This window comes from Tachypleus tridentatus, chromosome 6, assembly GCF_004210375.1.
Source record: "Tachypleus tridentatus isolate NWPU-2018 chromosome 6, ASM421037v1, whole genome shotgun sequence".
Taxonomy (NCBI): domain Eukaryota; kingdom Metazoa; phylum Arthropoda; class Merostomata; order Xiphosura; family Limulidae; genus Tachypleus; species Tachypleus tridentatus.
This window is the reverse complement of record NC_134830.1, coordinates 52,429,147-52,451,696: the sequence shown is the minus strand read 5'-3', so window position 1 is coordinate 52,451,696 and position 22,550 is coordinate 52,429,147. Positions and strand designations below refer to the sequence as shown.

The 22,550-nt window shown below is 35.3% G+C and overlaps 1 pseudogene across 5 annotated transcripts in view; it reads left to right on the top strand.

The window, feature by feature from the left end:
- LOC143252506 (5-hydroxytryptamine receptor pseudogene) overlaps window positions 1–21,483 on the top strand; it is a 117,595-nt pseudogene extending 96,112 nt beyond the window's left edge. For 4 of the 5 annotated variants that reach the window (XR_013029024.1, XR_013029025.1, XR_013029023.1 and 1 more), the window contains one exon: window positions 18,957–21,483. The product of XR_013029024.1 is annotated as a 5-hydroxytryptamine receptor pseudogene, transcript variant X3 (transcript). Of the gene's footprint in view, window positions 1–15,956; window positions 16,044–18,956 lie in introns of those variants that run through there. The other variant, XR_013029026.1, reaches the window with a different exon arrangement.
- Window positions 21,484–22,550: the final 1,067 nt, after the last annotated feature.

The following is a 22,550-nucleotide window of genomic DNA, read 5'->3' as shown; positions in this document are numbered from 1 at the left end:
TAATGACATATAACTTTAATGTATCTTATCTTCTTCAATAACGTTAATTATCTAGTTTCTTATCACGTGCAGTCCATATTAGATATCACAGAATTATAACGAAACTTATGGTAGATAAATGATATTCTCCTATCCTTAATAATGAGTCTTTTCGTGAAAATCACAACTACAATAATTCTAGAAATCATTAAAAAATAATCAATATACTTATTTTTTTACTGATTTCTTAATAAAATAACTTAGGTTTGGTTCTTGTTAAGCTTCACAACGGGCTATCTGCACTTGCGTTAAAAAAAAAACCTCACCATCGCCATTTTGTTTTCTTGTTTCTTCCTGAGAAGTATTTAGTTTACGTTTTTGACTTGTTGCTTCTTCCTGAAAAGTATTTAGTTTACGGTTTTTGACTTCTTGCTTCTTCTTGAGAAGTATTTAGTTTACGTTTTTTGACTTCTTGCTTCTTCCTGAGAAGTATTTAATTTACGTTTTTGACTTCTTGCTTCTTCCTGAGAAGTATTTAGTTTATCGTTTTTTGACTTCTTGCTTCTTCTTGAGAAGTATTTAGCTTACGTTTTTTGTTCTCTTGCTTCTTCCTCGGAAGTATTTAGCTTACGTTTTTGACTTCTTTGCTTCTTCCTGAGAAGCATTTAGTTACTTTTTGACTTCTTGCTTCTTCTTGAGAGTATTTAGTTTACGTTTTTGACTTCTTGCTTCTTCCTGAGAAGTATTTAATTTACGTTTTTGACTTCTTGCTTTTCCTGAGAAGCATTTAGTTCTTTTGACTTCTTGCTTCTTCCTGAGAGTATTTAGTTTATCGTTTTTTGACTTCTTGCTTCTTCTTGAGAAGTATTTAATTTACGTTTTTGACTTCTTGCTTCTTCCTGAGAAGCATTTAGTTTACGTTTTTTGACTTCTTGCTTCTTCCTGAGAAGCATTTAGTTTACGTTTTTTGACTTCTTGCTTCTTCCTGAGAAGCATTTAGCTTACGTTTTTTGTTTTCGCTTCTTTCTGAGAAGCATTTAGCTTATCGTTTTTGTTTTCTTGTTTCTTCCTGAGAAGTATTTAGGCTTAACCATATTTAATGAGAAGATGTTGTTTTCCCTTTGTGTGTGTTGTTATTGTTCTGCCAAAGTTCATGGATAATAGTACCTAACCCCGGAAATCTTTTCGCTAATAACAATTCATTTTATAATACACTTCCTACATTGACGTACGTAATAAACACTAGTTGAAAACTAAATTCAACTACAACTATTATAAAACAGTTTTGTACTTTTTTAACAACAGAAAAAGTTGATGCTGAATTTCTTATTATATTCTAGCTTCGCAAATGGTTCATTATTAGCTTGAAAACCGAAACAAAACCCTATTTGTCAAGTTTGCTGTCAACTATTTGTCAACTGGTTTGCATCTCTACATTTTGAAAAACAAAATATAATATATGTGAGTGTTTCAAAATGTTTGTAAATTCCATTGGTAATTCTAGGATCGAACACGAAAAGGAAATAAGATGCCTATAAACTGTTAGTGTTTTTATGACTTCATAATATAGATGTTTCTATAATACTGAATGATATGAACAACCTTCCTAACTGAGAGTCCTAATCTTTGAAAATGAGTAAAGTGACACATTTAGATAATGCAAATTTTATAATACTTTATCGTTTGTGTGGGAGAAATATTAGTTTTGCAGAAAGTGAAAAGGATTTATGTGATGATTGGTAAAGGCCTTAAGTCTTTGGCTTGATGCTTGGAAGAAATGATAATATATTATATATTAATCTTATTATATACTAAGCCTTTTATAATCACTTCAAATAAAACCTTTATGCTGTTGAAATGTGTGTAAAATATGGTATTTTCATCCTGACTGCCAAGTTATACAAATCGTGAATTGATCGACCTGTTCAGCGACCCAACAATATAGGAATCGTCGTGGTCCCTAACTTAGTCTAGAGAAAGGCGACTAATCCGAAACATTCGCCGACTATTATTAAAAGAATAGCGAGATTTACTACCATATTTAAAGGCGACCACTGCTGAGAGTAAAGAACGTGTTCAGCACCATATCGCGGGCTCGAACCTTGAGCCTTAAATCACAGGCCGATACGTAAACTGAATAGATTCTCACACAATATTGTTTACGTTTGCACATGACAAATACATATATTGACTTGAAGAATAAAGGTTTATTAATGATTACTTTTAAATACAGAGAAAGATAACTTGGAAATCAGAAAGTATTCTGCAGAATTTATGACTACATACAGGGATAACAAGACAAGTAATGTTTAGAGTAAAACACTGTTAGCAATACTAATATTACTGAGAATAGTTGCTAACATAGCAGTAATGAAACTAACTTTAAACAAAATTTAATGTATTACTCACAAAATGTGTAAGAGTCAGTTGTTTGCTTGTAAGATCCATAACAGGTTACCAATAAATGAAACTTGACAATATTTAATGACGGTTCTATTATTCGAAGCAGTCAGTACGCATCCAACAACAAAAGCCGGTCGATGACACAGTATATATATAAACCAAAGAAAAAAACTGCGGCCCCTTGTCATATGAATCGACACACTGGTAAAAATATATCTATATATAATTCTTCCCAACAACAGTGACTGTGTTACTTTAATTAGTTTGACATCGAAGATAAATGGTTACAACACGTGTTACTCTTTAAGTACCCTGTCGGTAGCAACTGGATAGAGTGAGAGACAGAAAGCAGAGAGGGAAGGGAATGAAATTACGATTATAATAAAGTAATAAATAAACCAGAAGTGTTCGAGGTAAAAATATGTAAAAGAATCAAACCAAAGTAATTCACCGAAGTGGTTTTCTTTGTTTGAAGTTAAGCACAAAGCTGTCTTTGCTGTGCCCTCTATGGATATCGAAACCCGATTTATAACGTTGTAAGTCCACTATATGTCGCAGTGCCATTGGGGAGAGGCATCAGAATTTAGTCGTGGAATTTTGTATGCGAAGAGCGTGTGTGTAAGTTATTGTACACCAGAGCCACACTTTACAAATATGTATGGATTATATTACGGAATAGGTAAAATAAAATAAAATCCTAAACACTATATATCATGTCTAGATACATACTTAATCACACTATTAAGTTTATGTAATAAAGAATTTACTTTTATATTAAGAGTAAAAAAAAATACACACACACAAAGACGTTTGTTAGCACAGTAAAATGTAATACCTTTTGATTACTAGTTACAGTTGATTAGTTTCAGCAACACAATTCCTAAACACATCCAAAAGGAAGTAAAACTTTAGATTTAAAAACAGGGAACACATTACAGTAGTTTATAAAATGAAGTGAAAATTTAGATTTAAAAGAGGGGAACACATTACACTACTCTAAAAGGAAGTAAAACTTCAAATTTAAATACAGGAAACACATCGTAAGACGAGTACCACGTCAACGTGTGTAACAATAACAAATACGTGATTCATGTTAACTGAAAATGTAGAGAAAGACACATTGACATAAAAATAAGGAAAATGTCATTTTATGATTCACCAGCACTCAGTGTTCTGACACAAATGTGTTTATTTATTCCATGTATACAACTTTTTTTACTAACTTAATTATCTATTGCCTCTGTTTAGCTTAACTTTATGCATGGTTTGAATATGTCCCTGTGACGTTATAACTTTATGGTTTTGATTCAATTCGTAGTCTGTTGTTCTCAAAGTTCAACTGCCTGTCTCAAACTTTATTCTCTCTTTGACTAACTTTATGTTATGTTTTCTAGTACTTAATCTTCTAAATGTTCAATTATATCGGACGATGTAAGAAACTATAAGAGCAGATTTCGGCCCCGGTATTTGAATGAACACGAATGTAGCTAGAACCAGTTTTCTTTATGTAAACGTGAAATGATAATGTACAAAAGCCAGGTCCAGCAGGGTGTTATAAATAAAAAAAACCAGTTTGGTGTCTTAATAAAGCCGTGATAAATGAGGTCGACAGCAAAAAGTGTTGTCTGTGTTTCGATGCTCGTGCGATTGCTTTGTCTCGAAACATTGAAAGTCTCTTAATATAGCTTCATAAGATATTGATAATCTATAAACAAACAACTTTGCGTTCAGTGTTGTACTGCTGGGTATCGTTCCTTTTTTTAGCCGAGGCATAACGGCTCAAAGAAAGACTCGGAGTTTTTCAAGTACAAACTTTTATACCATAGCTCCGTCATCTCTTCACCGATTTCAGATCTAATTACAGCTTTCAACTCAGAACGTCGAACCCTTTTGAGTGATCTATTCATGCCCAAAGTCTCTTACGTTAATTTACTCTGATTCTGCCCAAAACAGTTTTAAGTGCCGCGACTATAGAGTATTAGCGTTTGTTTGGTTTTTGTTCTTATTTTCCTAAACATAAATTTAGTGTTAAGAACATGGAAACATCTCTCTTAATGTCTTAAGATGATATTTTAAACTGGCTCGGTATAGTCAGATAGTTAGATCGTTCGACTCGTAATAAGAAGGGCGCGAGTTCGACTCATCTTTACACCAAACAGGCTCGCCCTTTTAGCTGTGAAGGGCGTTATAATGTGACGTTCAATACCACTATAAGTTGGTAAACAAGTAGCCCACGAGTTAGCGGTGAGTGGTGGTGACATAGTGCCTTTCCTCTAGTCTTGCATTGCTAAATTAGGGACGGCTAGCACAGATAGCCCTCGTGTAGCTTTGGGTAGAATTCTAAAAAACAAACAAACCATTATTTTCCTCCTTTTTCTTGCTGTAACAGACTTTTGTTACACTTGTATCAGCAAGTGTTCGAATTAATCTTATTATATTTAGCGCACTAATTACATGTAGTAAAGAAAGCACATATACGAAACGGAGTATAGCTAGTTCTAGAACACTAAACACACTAGAACATGAAGTACATCTACGGCACGGAGTATAGCTAGTTCTAGAACACTAAACACACTAGAACACGAAGTACATCTACGGCACGGAGTATAGCTAGTTCTAGAACACTAAACACACTAGAACACGAAGTACATCTACGGCACGGAGTATAGCTAGTTCTAGAACACTAAACACACTAGAACATGAAGTATATCTACGGCACGGAGTATAGCTAGTTCTAGAACACTAAACACACTAGAACATAAAGTACATCTACGGCACGGAGCATAGCTAGTTCTAGAACACTAAACACACTAGAACACGAAGTACATCTACGGCACGGAGTATAGCTAGTTCTAGAACACTAAACACACTAGAACATGAAGTATATCTACGGCACGGAGTATAGCTAGTTCTAGAACACTAAACACACTAGAACATAAAGTACATCTACGGCACGGAGTATAACTAGTTCTAGAACACTAAACACACTAGAACATAAACTACATCTACGGCACGGAGTATAGCTAGTTCTAGAACACTAAACACACTAGAACATAAAGTACATCTACGGCACGGAGTATAGCTAGTTCTAGAACACTAAACACACTAGAACATGAAGTACATCTACGGCACGGAGTATAACTAGTTCTAGAACACTAAACACACTAGAACATGAAGTACATCTACGGCACGGAGTATAACTAGTTCTAGAACACTAAACACACTAGAACATAAACTACATCTACGGCACGGAGTATAGCTAGTTCTAGAACACTAAACACACTAGAACATAAACTACATCTACGGCACGGAGTATAGCTAGTTCTAGAACACTAAACACACTAGAACATGAAGTACATCTACGGCACGGAGTATAGCTAGTTCTAGAACACTAAACACACTAGAACATAAAGTACATCTACGGCACGGAGTATAACTAGTTCTAGAACACTAAACACATAGAACATGAAGTACATCTACGGCACGGAGTATAACTAGTTCTAGAACACTAAACACACTAGAACATAAAGTACATCTACGGCACGGAGTATAGCTAGTTCTAGAACACTAAACACACCAGAACATAAACTACATCTACGGCACGGAGTATAGCTAGTTCTAGAACACTAAACACATAGAACATGAAGTACATCTACGGCACGGAGTATAGCTAGTTCTAGAACACTAAACACACCAGAACATAAAGTACATCTACGGCACGGGTATAGCTAGTTCTAGAACACTAAACACACTAAAGTACATCTACGGCACGGAGTATAGTTAGTTCTAGAACACTAAACACACTAGAACATAAAGTACATCTACGGCACGGAGTATAGCTAGTTCTAGAACACTAAACACACTAGAACACGAAGTACATCTACGGCACGGAGTATAGCTAGTTCTAGAACACTAAACACACTAGAACATAAAGTACATCTACGGCACGGAGTATAGCTAGTTCTAGAACACTAAACACACTAGAACATAAAGTACATCTACGGCACGGAGTATAGCTAGTTCTAGAACACTAAACACACTAGAACATGAAGTACATCTACGGCACGGAGTATAACTAGTTCTAGAACACTAAACACACTAGAACATAAAGTACATCTACGGCACGGGTATAGCTAGTTCTAGAACACTAAACACACTAGAACATGAAGTACATCTACGGCACGGAGTATAGCTAGTTCTAGAACACTAAACACACTAGAACATAAAGTACATCTACGGCACGGAGTATAGCTAGTTCTAGAACACTAAACACACTAGAACATGAAGTACATCTACGGCACGGAGTATAGCTAGTTCTAGAACACTAAACACACTAGAACATGAAGTACATCTACGGCACGGAGTATAGCTAGTTCTAGAACACTAAACACACTAGAACATGAAGTACATCTACGGCACGGAGTATAGCTAGTTCTAGAACACTAAACACACTAGAACATGAAGTACATCTACGGCACGGAGTATAACTAGTTCTAGAACACTAAACACACTAGAACATAAAGTACATCTACGGCACGGAGTATAGTTAGTTCTAGAACACTAAACACACTAGAACATAAAGTACATCTACGGCACGGAGTATATAGCTAGTTCTAGAACACTACTAGAACACACATCTACGGCACGGAGTATAGCTAGAACATAAACACACTAGAACATAAAGTACATCTACGGCACGGAGTATAACTAGTTCTAGAACACTAAACACACTAGAACATAAAGTACATCTACGGCACGGAGTATAACTAGTTCTAGAACACTAAACACACTAGAACATAAACTACATCTACGGCACGGAGTATAGCTAGTTCTAGAACACTAAACACATAGAACATGAAGTACATCTACGGCACGGAGTATAACTAGTTCTAGAACACTAAACACACTAGAACATAAACTACATCTACGGCACGGAGTATAGCTAGTTCTAGAACACTAAACACACTAGAACATGAAGTACATCTACGGCACGGAGTATAGCTAGTTCTAGAACACTAAACACACTAGAACATAAAGTACATCTACGGCACGGAGTATAGCTAGTTCTAGAACACTAAACACACCAGAACATAAAGTACATCTACGGCACGGAGTATAGTTAGTTCTAGAACACTAAACACACTAGAACATAAAGTACATCTACGGCACGGAGTATAGCTAGTTCTAGAACACTAAACACACTAGAACACGAAGTACATCTACGGCACGGAGTATAGCTAGTTCTAGAACACTAAACACACTAGAACATAAAGTACATCTACGGCACGGAGTATAGCTAGTTCTAGAACACTAAACACACTAGAACATAAAGTACATCTACGGCACGGAGTATAGCTAGTTCTAGAACACTAAACACACTAGAACATAAAGTACATCTACGGCACGGAGTATAGCTAGTTCTAGAACACTAAACACACTAGAACATAAAGTACATCTACGGCACGGAGTATAGCTAGTTCTAGAACACTAAACACACTAGAACATGAAGTACATCTACGGCACGGGTATAGCTAGTTCTAGAACACTAAACACACTAGAACATGAAGTACATCTACGGCACGGAGTATAGCTAGTTCTAGAACACTAAACACACTAGAACATGAAGTACATCTACGGCACGGAGTATAGCTAGTTCTAGAACACTAAACACACTAGAACATGAAGTACATCTACGGCACGGAGTATAACTAGTTCTAGAACACTAAACACACTAGAACATAAAGTACATCTACGGCACGGAGTATAACTAGTTCTAGAACACTAAACACACTAGAACATAAAGTACATCTACGGCACGGAGTATAACTAGTTCTAGAACACTAAACACACTAGAACATAAAGTACATCTACGGCACGGAGTATAACTAGTTCTAGAACACTAAACACACTAGAACATAAAGTACATCTACGGCACGGAGTATAGCTAGTTCTAGAACACTAAACACACTAGAACATGAAGTACATCTACGGCACGGAGTATAACTAGTTCTAGAACAGTAAACACACTAGAACACGAAGTACATCTACGGCACGGAGTATAGCTAGTTCTAGAACACTAAACACACTAGAACACTAAACACACTAGAACACGAAGTACATCTACGGCACGGAGTATAGCTAGTTCTAGAACACTAAACACACTAGAACATAAAGTACATCTACGGCACGGAGTATAGCTAGTTCTAGAACACTAAACACACTAGAACATAAAGTACATCTACGGCACGGAGTATAGCTAGTTCTAGAACACTAGAACACGAAGTACATCTACGGCACGGAGTATAGCTAGTTCTAGAACACTAAACACACTAGAACATAAAGTACATCTACGGCACGGAGTATAGCTAGTTCTAGAACACTAAACACACTAGAACATAAAGTACATCTACGGCACGGAGTATAGCTAGTTCTAGAACACTAAACACACTAGAACACGAAGTACATCTACGGCACGGAGTATAGCTAGTTCTAGAACACTAAACACACTAGAACATAAAGTACATCTACGGCACGGAGTATAGCTAGTTCTAGAACACTAAACACACTAGAACATAAAGTACATCTACGGCACGGAGTATAGCTAGTTCTAGAACACTAGAACACGAAGTACATCTACGGCACGGAGTATAGCTAGTTCTAGAACACTAAGTGCATGTACAGTACCGAGTATACCTAGTCCATGGATACTAGACACATCTAAAACACTAAGTATATCTACATTATTTAATATACTTAGTCCAAAAACACTAAACACATCTAGAACACTAAGTACATGTACAGTATTTAATATACTTAGTCCAAGGACACTAAACACATCTAGAACACTAAGTACATGTACAGTATTTAATATACTTAGTCCAAGGACACTAAACACATCTAGAACACAAAGTATATCTACATCTAATACATTTGTACATTCTTGTAGTATTGGTTAGCCATTTATCTGAAATAAAAAGTGGTATGATATTTGTACACAGTTGTTTACACGTTAGATATACGTGTTTCGGGAACGGAAATTTCTTCATGATTGAATACGTGTGTGTTCTTTCAACACCTTCGTTCTCGATTTGATATGAGGCTGATCAACCAGTGTAAATCAAACTGTCAATAGAAACACCAACAAAACATGAAACGTGACGATTATTTCTCATTTCCCACAAATGCCTTGTCGGTCTTTTAAATTAAATTCTGACAATAATTCTGTGTCCAGTCCACGTAACATAACAAATTAGTTTATTTCTTCATTAATGTATTTACTAGAAACCTTCGCTTGTACACTGTTACAGCTTGTAAGTTTAAAATGAGCAAATTTATAAGAAAACGTTTACAATTTATCGGCTGGTCGGTCGATCGAGTAGTTGAATATATGCGATAAATAACACTGATTCCTTTACTAAATATGTACGATAAGTAACAACTCATGCATTTATAAAATATTTTCTTGAACTCAGTTAAATTTTCTGCCTCCATCACCATTGAAGGCACCTCATTCCAAAAGTCAACCACATTGTTTGAAGAGTAATACTATCTAAACAGCAAATAACTCTTATGTTGCCAAAATTTCAACTTAAGACCCCTTATCCTATTGTTTTCATTGCTAAACACAAAACAGTTTGATGGATCTATATTATCAATACCCTTAAGCATCTTAAACATCTCAATCAAATCCTCTCTGACCCTTCTCCTCTCCAGAGAAGAGTATAGAGATCTCAGTCTTTCCTCACAAGACAATTCCACCATCCAGATATTTAAGTAGCTCTTCTCTGAACCTTCTCCAAAAATTCAATGTTCTTCATGAGAAACGGAGACCAAAATTGTACACAGTACTCTAAATAAGGTCTAAAAATGATCTATATAGTGAAAGAATAATATTCCTTGCCTTGTATTCAACATTTTTATATATGTTACCCAAAATCCTTTTAGCCATATTATTAACTACAATACACTGTTTATATGAATTAAGTGATTTTTCAATCACAACACCATGAACTTTTTCTTCTACCACAGTATTCAATGTACTTCCACTTAAATCATGATAATTTGAAATGTAAAACTTACATGCATCACCTTACATTTTGGATAGTTAAACATATATTGACCCAATGCATCAAATGATCTAAATCTTCCTTATGTCTGCAGTATCTTTAATACAGTTAGCCACCCCAAAAATTTTAATGTCATCTGCAAACTTCAAAATTGTGTCAGTCATTCCAAAGTCAATTTTAATAAAAATCATAAACATCAGAGGACCCAGCATAGATCCCTGAGGCACCCTGCTTGTAACTGTGATCCAGTCAGATATAACTTTTTACCACTCTCTACTTTCCAGCAATTTTTTATTCAATTTAATAACATTTCTCCCACACCGAGATTTAATTTTCAAATGTGTCTCTTGTGAGGCCCTTTATTAAACACTTTCTGAAAATCAAGATAAATGAAACTCACATGGTTTCTTTTGTCAGCTCTAAGAAAGCCACAAGATTTGTTAAACAAGGTTTTCCTTTGGTGACACTTTGACACTATATATGACTGCTTTAACTGACTTTGACCTACACCTTTAGTCACATTCTCCAAAACTTTTCCAACTAATGATGTAAAAGTGATTGGCATTAACGATTTATTTTTGTTTGTTTGTTTTCTTTTGGATTTCGCGCAAAGCTACACAAGGGCTATCTGCGCGGCATTAACAATAACTACCACTGATTAATTTACTTCATTGAAATAAATACTTCACTGTACTAAAACAGGCTAATATAATACACACAGGCATCTGTTAATGAAACAATACGGATCGTAACATCCGTAGAACGCTACAGGCAGACATCGACTGAAACAATACGCATCGTAATATCTGTAGAACGCTACAGACAAACATCTATTACTGAAATAACACAGATAGTAACATCTGTAGCACGCTACAGACAGACACCTGTTACTGAAACAATACGAATCGTAACATCTCTGTTCTGGATGCTGGTTCATGGACAGATTTTGTAAACGCGTACGGAGAATATGTTCTATTGTTATTAGACTTGGTCGTTCAAATCGAGAAGTTGCAAGTACGTTTTGGAACTGTGCCAAATATTTCCGTTCTTCAGTGGTATTGAACGCAAAGCGTCCAGAATGGAAATATTTTAAGTTTCAATGTTGCTCCCCCCCAGTGGCACAGTGATATGTCTTCGGACTCACACCACTTGAAACTGGGTTTCGATACCCGTGGTGGGCAGATCACAGACAGCCCATTGAATAGCTTTGTGCTTATTTCCAAACAAAACTTCAGTGTTGAAACTGAAACAAATAACGTAGTGTGATTAAAGATACTGTTGTATCAAAGAAAATGCACCCCTTAAAAGATATACTTTGGACATTTTTTAATGGATAATATACATAAACACATGTTGGATATTTAAAATTACTCTATTTTTAAGAAATATGAATACTTTAGAAACAACTAGATATGCCTTTGTAAAGATAATATCAGCTTTTTGTTTCATACAAACCATTAAATAGATGTTTCAAAGAACCTGAGAGCAGTTATTAGTTTATTTTTAGCCCGCCATGGCCAGGTGGTTAAGGCACTCGACTTGTAATCTGAGGGTCGCAGGTTCGAATCCCCGTCGCACCAAACATGCTCGCCCTTTCAGCCGTGGGAGCGTTATAATATAACGGTCAATTCCACTGTTCGTTGGTAAAAGAGTAGCCCAAGAGTTGACGGTGAGCGGTGATTACTAGCTGCCTTCCCTCTAGTCTTACACTGATAAATTAGGGACAGCTAGCGCAGATAGTCCTCGTGTAGCTTAGCGTGAAATTAAAAAACAAACCAAGCACACCTAACGTTTTGGAGTTAAATACATTTTATTTGCCGTTTAACGTCTTAGCTGTTTAAAGTTTTCTTAATAAACAAGTGAAGATAAAGATGAGGTTTCCAAACACATCTTAATCTGCTGTTTAAAACATTTTGTCCACCGTTTAACACTTGAACTCTTTGGGGTTTATTAGGATATTTTTCTTAGATATACTAAGGTATAACGAATGATCTGATCATTATACGATAGTTCCCATGTTCACGACATTATCATGATACGATAGTTCCCTTGGTCACGTGTGGATGTCCTCGTCATGATTCAATATTTCCTTTGATTTCGTTAGGTTGACCTTACCATGATTCAATATTTCACTTGGTTTTGTTAGGATGACCTTACCATGATTCAATATTTCCCTTGGTTTCGTTAGAATGACCTTACCATGATTCAATATTTCCCTTGGTTTAGTTAAAATGACCTTACCATGATTCAATATTTCCCTTGGTTTCGTTAGGATGACCTTACCAAAAATCCCAGTTTTCAGTCGGCCAAGTGTTTATAAAACTGTAAAGATTTGAAAATATTGTCACAAACATACATTTTTGTAGAGCACTCGTTTCCGACCAGTATGGTGAGAGTAGGGTGAAGTATTTTCTTGTTTTGCTTTGTTTCACCAGTAAACCGAACATCACAGACAGAGACTCGAACTACTGGGAGTCAATTGAACTTTTCAGCTGATAATGCTACTTGAGAATTACTTGCAATGTTTCGCTGTGTATCGATCCACGATCTTGGTGTAGTTCGTTAGTGTTGTCAGGAATAAATATTATCCATAAAAGATGAATATAACATTTCCTAGATATATGATTTGAATAACCTCCAAAGAAAGTATTAAATACCGGAATAAACTTCTACACAAGTGGAACACCGGCAATTCGAATATTAACTCAACACGACAAAGAGAGACAACTTTTACAGTTTGGCAGTAGTTTGAGTGTTGTTGATTTTTGTGTCTAAAGTTGTTTTTTTTAAGTAAAAACATGTTGTATCTCGGGGATCCGGTTATCGTGTATAATGTTTACACACTTAGAACCACTGTAAAACGTGTGGATACGTCGTGTACGTGTATACTGATAGAAAGACATGCCTGAGATATGAACCTTGGAAGCAACTTTTCGTACATGCCCCGTTTTGCCTGACCGTTAGCTGTCAACACTTTGTGGCTTAGGTGCATGCTGTTATGTATACTGAACAAAGAGGCTCAACGGGAAATTAATTCCAAGGTTATAATTAGAAAGGCGTGTTTTGCTTTATGGAAAATTGGGGAACAATTAAAGTTAATGCTATAGACTTAAAGTGTAGTACAGACTACTAAAGGGCCTTCAATTAAACTGTAATTTTGGCTTCGGGTTTCTTGGTGTTGGAATTGAAAACAAACACAAATAAAAAAACTGAACGAGAAGTTAACGTACCGTCATCAGCTTTAAAGCATCTACTGTTAAATCTTTCAGGAAAACGTGCATCTACTAACACCTACGTCATAACAAGTCAATTATTTTTGATAAGGTGATCTTGAATGCCGCTATGTCTAGAAAACAAGCGTATCTTTTTGTTAAAAACGTTTAGAATATACATGTACGTAAAATACCTGTTATTTAACTGAAGGTAAAGATTTTTTTGTTTCTTTGAAGTTAAGCACAAAGCTACACAAAGGGCTATTTCTGCTCTACCCACCGCGGGTTTCGAAAACCGGTTTCAAGCGTTATTATTCCGTGGATATACCGTTGTGCCCCTGGAGAAAGGTTACAGGTAAAGGACATTCAGTCAAACAAAATAACTGAAATATTCATCTACATATTTGATATACATATATAACCATCATTAACCTATCCAATATATAACCATCATTAACTTATTCAACATATAACCATCATTAAAACGCATATCTGCTTCAAGTTGATGTTCAGTTTTTAGCGCTTATGAATATATACATATTCAACTATGTATCCACCAGTGGCTCAACGATAAGTCTCAGGGCTTATAATACTAAAATATGAGTTTTGATACACGTGGCTGGCACAGGAAAAACAGCCCATTAAGAAACTTTGTGCTTAAGAGCAAACAAATAAAAACAACTATACATATATATTCCCCTTTCAGTGGACGCCGCTTTAAACAAACTTGATTACCTTAGCATGAATAACAGAAATGTTGTGGGCTGTTTAACAAAGAAACGTAATGTGGCATTCACAAAGCACAAACGACCCTTATGTATATCACTTTTTATATTTGGAAAAGATCTGTACTCCATACTTTGTATATGTCATATTGTAAACATGCTGGACATTAATACGGCATACAGGCTGAGAAGAACATGTAATCTCAGTAAGTCTGGTTATGAAGTTATTTGTTGCACCAATTACTATCACTTGGCTCTCTTATCACCCAAATCTTTTGTAACTTATTCTTGACAGGATTCCAGTTGTTGTTGTTGACTTCACCAGGATTGATTCCTTTATGTCCAGTATTTCCTTTTCACTATACGAAACTTTTTTTCATGAACGACGAGTTTATCAATTATTTTAGAACCCTTCTAAAACTAACGATCCACGTATAATAAACGAAAACTGTGTCTAGCCTTGTTCATATATATGGTTGTATCTGTACATATGTTTATATAGCTGCAAAATTATTAGAACTATTCTAAAACTAACGATCCACACATAATAAACATTCTCTGTCTAGCGTTGTTCATATAGATAGTTGTATCTGTAAATATGTTTATATAGTTCCAACATTCTGAACACTTAAAGAACAATAAATCGCTTAACTTTGTCGTATTTAAAATCATAGCAACTATTTCTGAACATTTGGTGAACAATGATTTCCCTGATGTTTCTTTTTAGCTGATCTTGGTGAATGATAAATGAACTGATGTTTTGTTTAGCTGATCATGGTGAATAGTGATTTGTGTACTGTTTTCGTCTAGCTAACTATATAGATCTTGTGATTCAGCTTATGACGTATTGGAGAAAACTGTTGAAATGGAAAACTGTAAATTTGATGAACCACGCCTCACTTTTTAGTATTGTTGACGTATACTCGCACTTTATGTTGCTTTCGATAAACAATGATTATGTCTTTACTGTCAGTTCCTAACTTGATGAATATTTCAAGTTAAAATGTTGTTGGTTGAAACCTATCACGATGTTTGTCTTCATTTCATTTATACGAAAGCTAGAGTATTGCATGTATATAGTAATAATCAATAAATAGTGATTAATACCGCTAGTGAAATACATCGTATTAGTTCCTACAGAATGCTCATACTATTTTCCAGATGTTCTAGATGTATATGATTACATGAAGAATTTCTCAGGAAGTTAATTCTAACGTATTAAGTGAACCATATTTATCAAAACTGTATGAAATTATATAAGGTTTATCTTAAGCACTCTGACATTGTTGGTATTTCCTGGTGATATTTTCCCTGCTACAGTTCCTAGGTTGGGCCTTCTTAATTAGTGTAACCACTAATGCTTAAGCTAAAGTTTCATGCAGGCGGAAGAGATTTTAACAGTTTGGGGGCATGTAAATTGTTCTATGTTCAGGGGTTGTCTGGAATTCTCGTGAACAAGGCCTTGTGCATCGCAACTTCTGATACTGAGCGAAAGGCATTTTTTGTCAGAAATGGCGTAAGAAGGACAACATAGAGAAAGATATGTTAAAACATTATATGTAAAAACGGCTGGTATGGATTGAGAAAATTCTATGTAGAGGAGAGAGCAATGTTTCGACCTTCTTCGGTCATCGTCAGGTTCACAAACAAAGAAAGAGGTAACCGACCGATAGCTGACCACATGTTCAATTGAAGGGTGTTGTGTAACTGAGTATAGGAATGTAGATGGCGTGCTTAAATGTTTGATTATATTATATTAGATTATTAATATAAATATAAAAGTGTTCCTTTGTAACGGTTTATTTTGGGCTTGAGTTGTTGTGTAAGTAAGGCTTCTTTAATTTTGCGTTTGTTTATGTTTGTTTCTTTATTTAGTATTATGGTGTTTTCTATGGTTATGTTGTGTTTATTTGACTTGCAGTGTTCGAAAACGTGTGAAGGTGGCTTTTTATGTTCTTTGAATCTGGTTTTCATTTTTCTACTTGTTTCTCCAATATAGAAGTCGAAGCAGATACCACAGTGTATTTTATAAATAATGTTGATGTGGTGTTTGTCAGTGTAGTTTTTACATAGTTTAGACCTCAGTTTTGTGCCTGGTTTTTGAATAAATTTGGTATTAACTGGAATGTCATATTTTGTTACTAGTATTTTCCAAATGTTCGTTATTTTTCTGCTGATGTCAGGAATACATGGTATGCAGCAGTATATGGTTTCGTGATTTTTTGATTCCTGAGATATATTTATTTTTTGTTGGTTGATTTTGCTTTCTGTCTAGGTGTGTGCGTATAATGTTTCCTACGGTTTGTAAAGGAAGCTTATTGATGTTTATGGAGTATTGTTTTATTTTGTCTAATTCGTCGTTAATTTTATCTGGTGAGCATAGTTTTATGGCTGTGTTTATTTGGTTTCTTAGTATGTTGAGTTTTTGTTTTGTTTCATGTGCTGAGTCCCAAGGAATGTATAGTCCGATATGGATGATTTTTCGGTGGATTTCTGTTTTAAAGTGTGTGTCGATTCTTGAAATTTTGAGAATAAGAAATGATATTTGATTGCTTTCTTCCTGTTCACATGTGAAGTTAATGTTGGGATTATAGAGTTAATGTGACTGAAAAAAATTGTGTGTTCTGTAGATCTGAATCCCGCAATCGTGTCGTCTACATATCTGTATCAGTATAGTGGTGGATGTAATGCTGTGTTTATTGCTTGCGTTTGAACTTGTCATAAAAATATTGGCTAGAACTGGTGATACTGAGTTGCCCATGCTTAGGCCATTTGTTTGTATATAGTTGTGGTTGTTGGACATGAAGTTTGTCTTCATCGTGGTGAATTCTATGAGGGTTGCTAATTGGTTGCTGGGAATGTCTATTGATCGGTTAGGTTCTCGGATATAGAGTTCTAAGGTTATCTTGCAGGCTTCAACGGTTGGGACTTCTGTAAAGAGGGATATAACATCGAAACTGGCCATTAAGGCTTTATCATTAAGTTGATTAAGGTTAGACTTTAAAGTAAAAGAGTCTTTGAATGAACTATCTCTATGAGTGGGTTTTCTCGTCATCACGGATGTTAAAACATTGTTATCATGTAACGTTCCATCAGTTGTGTAGACTCAAGGTTTGAAATTTAAAGCGAGGTCTTCAAAAGGTTTTAAAGAGTTAGAGAACGAACATTTTTGTTTTCTATGTGACCTGAATGTTAACTTTCATATCGAAAGTCAAGTAAAGCATTTCATGGGTTTTACGACGCTATGAGTTAAGGTTCATATCCTAAAACAGTGTTTCAGTAGTGTGCAAGTTATCATAGTGTTAGTGTTTATGTATTATAATAAGGTTTCTACTAATAATATAGAGATTTGAGTGTTAGTTTTCGAGAGTATAGCAATGTGTGTCAGGCTTGTTCAAGTTATACTAATGTTAGTGTTCAAGACTTATATCATAGTAATGTGTAACAGGCTTTCTTAAGCTAGATTAATATTAGTGTTTAGGACTTATAGTAATGTGTAATAGACTTGTTCAAGTTATATTAATGTTAGTGTTTAGGTCTCATAGTAATGTGTATCAGGCTAGTTCAAGCTATATTATGTTAGTCTTTAGGACTTTTTGTAATGTGTAACAGTCTTGTTTAAGCTTTATTACAGTTAATGTTTATGACTTATATCATAGTAATGTGTATCAGGCTTGTTTAAGTTATACTAATGTTAGTGTTCAGAACTTATAACCTAGTAATGTGTAACAGGCTTCTTCAAGCTATATTAATGTTAGTGTTTAAGACTTATAGTAATGTGTAAGAGGCTTGTTCAAGCTATATTAATATTAGTTTTTATGACTTACATCATAGTTATGTGTGTCAGGCTTGTTCAAGCTATATTATGTTAGTGTTTGGGACTTATAGTAATGTGTGTCAGGTTTATTGGAGTTATATTTGTGTTAGTGTTTAGGACCTATAGCAATGTTGAAGCTATATTAGTGTTCGTATCAAAACTTGCAATTATGAAACATGAAAACACGCTTATAGCTTGGGTGAATTTGTTGGTTAATTGAGTTTTATTGATATTCAGTTTCAGCAATATTTTCCACTGTAATGAACGTTTGACATGAATTTATTATCGAAAAGCATGAGGTTGAAACATATCGTTGAAAATCGATAGCTGAGTGACACTAGCTAGAAATGTATCCTTTAAAATCTAAAGTTGAGTGGCTTTAGCTTGAAATGAATTTTGTAAAACGATTTTTTTTAAATAGCATACCACATCAGTTATTTCTTGGAACTTTTCTAAATACTCGAAAGATGTTTTTCATATGTTTATCAATGTTATTGCTTTTTATAACTTTGTAGTTTGACAACGTTGTGCCGAGAATAGGTGGAAAAACGCGTTTGTTATTTTTGTTAAAAGTGTTTTACATAAACAACTCTACGTTCTGGGACCATTGTATTCTTCCCAAGGTTTCAAGCTAATGATAAAAATGAACTTGTCTATATATATTACTTTTCTGATACCTTAAGTTGATGACTTTGTATTGACTTTACGAAATATACGCAATTACTCTAACAGCATCATTTTTATTTATTTTCAGGTTGGATTAAGTTTCGTTTGATGTTTCTATTCTCTTCTCAATTTATGACCTGCGACGAAACAGATGGTAGATTAGCCCAGATTAATATCTGAACCAGTATATAACTAATGACGGACCCTTCAAGCTGAAAAAGGAGTTAAAATCGCCAAAACAAAGTAGCTTCTACTGGTTGTTAGCCATTCGCGACTCTAATAAAAACAGCAAAGTGCATACTAGTGTTTCTTGAAGACTTCGAATAGTGACACCCTTTTGTTGAAACGTTATATAATTTTAAGCCCAAAAACTGTTTTATGTTTTTTGATATTTTTTAAAAGTAATTATTCGTTCATTTGTTATTAGTTTAAGTCTCATTTGCTCGTAATTATTATGTCAAACATTTCTTTAGTTGTTAACAAATATTATTTCCAGTGGTTTGTAGTGTCATAAAAATTAACTTTGTACATTTATTCACTTTCTAAAAGTTTTATTATTTAAACTGTGATATATATACATATATGTATATTGCTTATTAAATTGTAACGTATTACTTTCGTAGTTATAACAGTAAAATGTTTAAGGTATAACTCATAGCTGATGCTAAAGGTAAAACCCTTTTCCGTAGGTTATATGTAACTTAATAAGCAAACATATATAAATATTTGTTAGCATTTGCATAAAAATGGGCGAATCGAAAACATTACTACCACATCTCAATAACTTTTCTCTGTGGAACGGTATTATTGATATTACGGCAGATATCAGTTTTAATAACTTGTCCTTTACTGTATACGAAAACCGAACGAAGAACCTAACAACGAACCAGGCAGAAACCAGTACACTCCATTATCATCAGATGGAGAATGTGCTTCTCATGAGCATAACTTCGGTCATCCTTGGACTTCTTATTTTAGCCACGGTCATTGGAAATGTTTTTGTTATCGCTGCGATCTTTATGGACCGAAATCTACAGTGTGTTGGAAACTACTTAGTACTCTCGTTAGCAGTAGCTGACCTAATGGTGGCATGTCTCGTAATGCCCCTGGGAGCTGTTTACGAGGTAACTCAAGAATGGGTCCTTGGTGCTGCCCTCTGTGATGTGTGGACTGCGTTTGATGTTTTGTGCTGTACAGCCTCCATTCTACATCTTCTGGCAATTGCTGTTGATAGGTACTGGGCTGTGACGCAAGTTGATTACGTCAGAAGTCGTAGCGCGCGACACATCGGCACTATGATATTTATCGTATGGACCGTTGCATTTGTCGTCTCTTTAGCTCCTATCTTTGGCTGGAAGGATCCTCATTTTTTAAAGCGCATAGAAGAGGAAAAGAGATGTCTTGTTAGCCAGGATGTTGCTTATCAGGTGTTTGCTACCTTTTCTTCCTTCTTCGTACCTCTCGTGCTAATCTTCATCCTTTATTTCCGCATCTTTCAGGAGGCTAGGAAACGAATTCGTCACAAACCAGGAGCTAAGGTTCCAAAAACTCGCAGGAAAGCGAAAATCGAAAAATCTTCTACAATGGCAGCATCGGTACCTTCTTGTAGTGAGATGACATCGTTCTTAAACTTAAATTCTCAGGCGGCCAGCCCAGATAGAACCAGTTCAACTAATGGTGTTACAACTCAAACTTCGGACCTCACTCGGATGGAGATGATTCCTAAAAGAAAGACACACACCAAGGAGTCCTTAGAGGCCAAACGTGAGCGTAAAGCTGCTAAGACTCTTGCTATCATCACTGGAGTCTTCGTCATCTGTTGGTTGCCGTTTTTTGTGATGGCGTTGCTGATGCCCCTGTGTTCCGCATGTGAACCAAGTGCTGTACTCTTCAGTTTCCTTCTTTGGTTAGGCTACGTTAATTCCATGCTCAATCCCTTAATTTACACTATCTTCAGTCCGGATTTTCGATCGGCATTCAAAAAGATGCTTTGTGGTGAAAGGGAGATCCAGCGACGAAGAAGGTAGTAGTGCGATGCTGCTATTGATCAAAAGTATGAGTTAAACTTAATTCAGCTGTTTCACTAGTAACTATTATTTTTCATCTAATTTCTTTAAAAGTCTTGAAGTCATCCAATAAATCGGATAATTGCCATTCACATTTGATGCCACTAAATAACAGTCAATTTCAAATCTGATGTCAGATTGTGAATTGATTTGGAAAAGAAAATCAAAGTGTTGTTATTGAAAGAAATCTATAAAGAGATCAATTTGATAAACCAACGAGATGCTATGACCTTCCAACTCTAAATGTATCACTGTAGCTTACATGGCTGAAGCTCAACCAGTGTGGCCAGTGGTCAAACGTGTACAGATATGCTTACTTTGGGGCTCGTGCAGCATACCGGTACACGTCTGACGGACGAATAGTTTGCCAACTTAAACAATTTGACAAAGTGTCAACTCCTGCCTGCAGCTTTTGAATGGTTACCCGAGTCTGTTTGTGTTATTTTAAACTTTGTAGCCTGTTTATCTAGTTTTCAACTAATTACTCTAAGCCTATTCTTTAGAGATCTCATTTCATACCGTGCTTCTAATAAAAAAAATTTAGTTTTATTTCTGATTGTTCTAATCTAAGTCCTCTGGTCACAAAAACAACAACGACAAATTACAAACCAAATGCAATTTACCATACTTAAATAGAGAAACTATATATAAGGACAATATATTTCACACTGAGTAAAACCCAGGATTTATTCTATGGATCTATGAATAATGTACAGAAAACAAATATATATGGTACTCAACTTGCTCATGTTCATGAACCTGTATCATTATTCCTGTATAAAATTCTCTAATAATTTAAGCAACCATTTTCTCTAAATATGGAGCTTGCTTAGAAATATTTCGAAATATTTCATTGATTGGCGAACAATTTCTACACATGATAATAAATTTAAGTAACTTCCAAGGCAACCAGAACCTATAAATTTAAATTACTGATAACATACCGTATATGATTTGCCGGCCCGGCATGGCCAGGTGGGTTAAGACGTTCGACTGGTAATCTGAGGGTCGCGGGTTCGAATCCCGATCGCACCAAACATGCTCGACCTCTCAGCCGTGGGGACGTTATAATGTGACGATCAATCCCACTATTCGTTAGTAAAAGAGTAGCCCAAGAGTTGGCGGTGGGTGGTGATGACTAGCTGCCTTCCCTTTAGTCTTACACTGCTAAATTAGGGACGGCTAATGCAGATAGCCCTCGAGTAGCTTTGTGCAAAATTCAAAAACAAACAAACAAACAAGCAAATGATTTGCCTCCTAGTGTTCAAGAGTGAGTATACGCATTTATAAGGCTAAAAGTCGTGTTTCTATACTCGTGATGGACACAACATAGATAGTATATTATGTAGCTTTGCGCTTAACAACAAACAAATGTATATGACTTATTTTTTTAATAGTATAAAGCCCAGAAATTCTTTAAAAAATTCAATCAACTTTTAATTGTTTATTATCCAAGGAAAAAAGAGAAATATAAATTATGATCTGGTGTCTTTCTTCGTCAATAACACTATCTAGATGGCTTCTGTAGTTTCAGATTCTTAGAGTATTTTACTGTTCCAAGTGACAAATCTATAAGCTTGTAACACTAAACTCCAGCAATCTATTACACGCAGGAA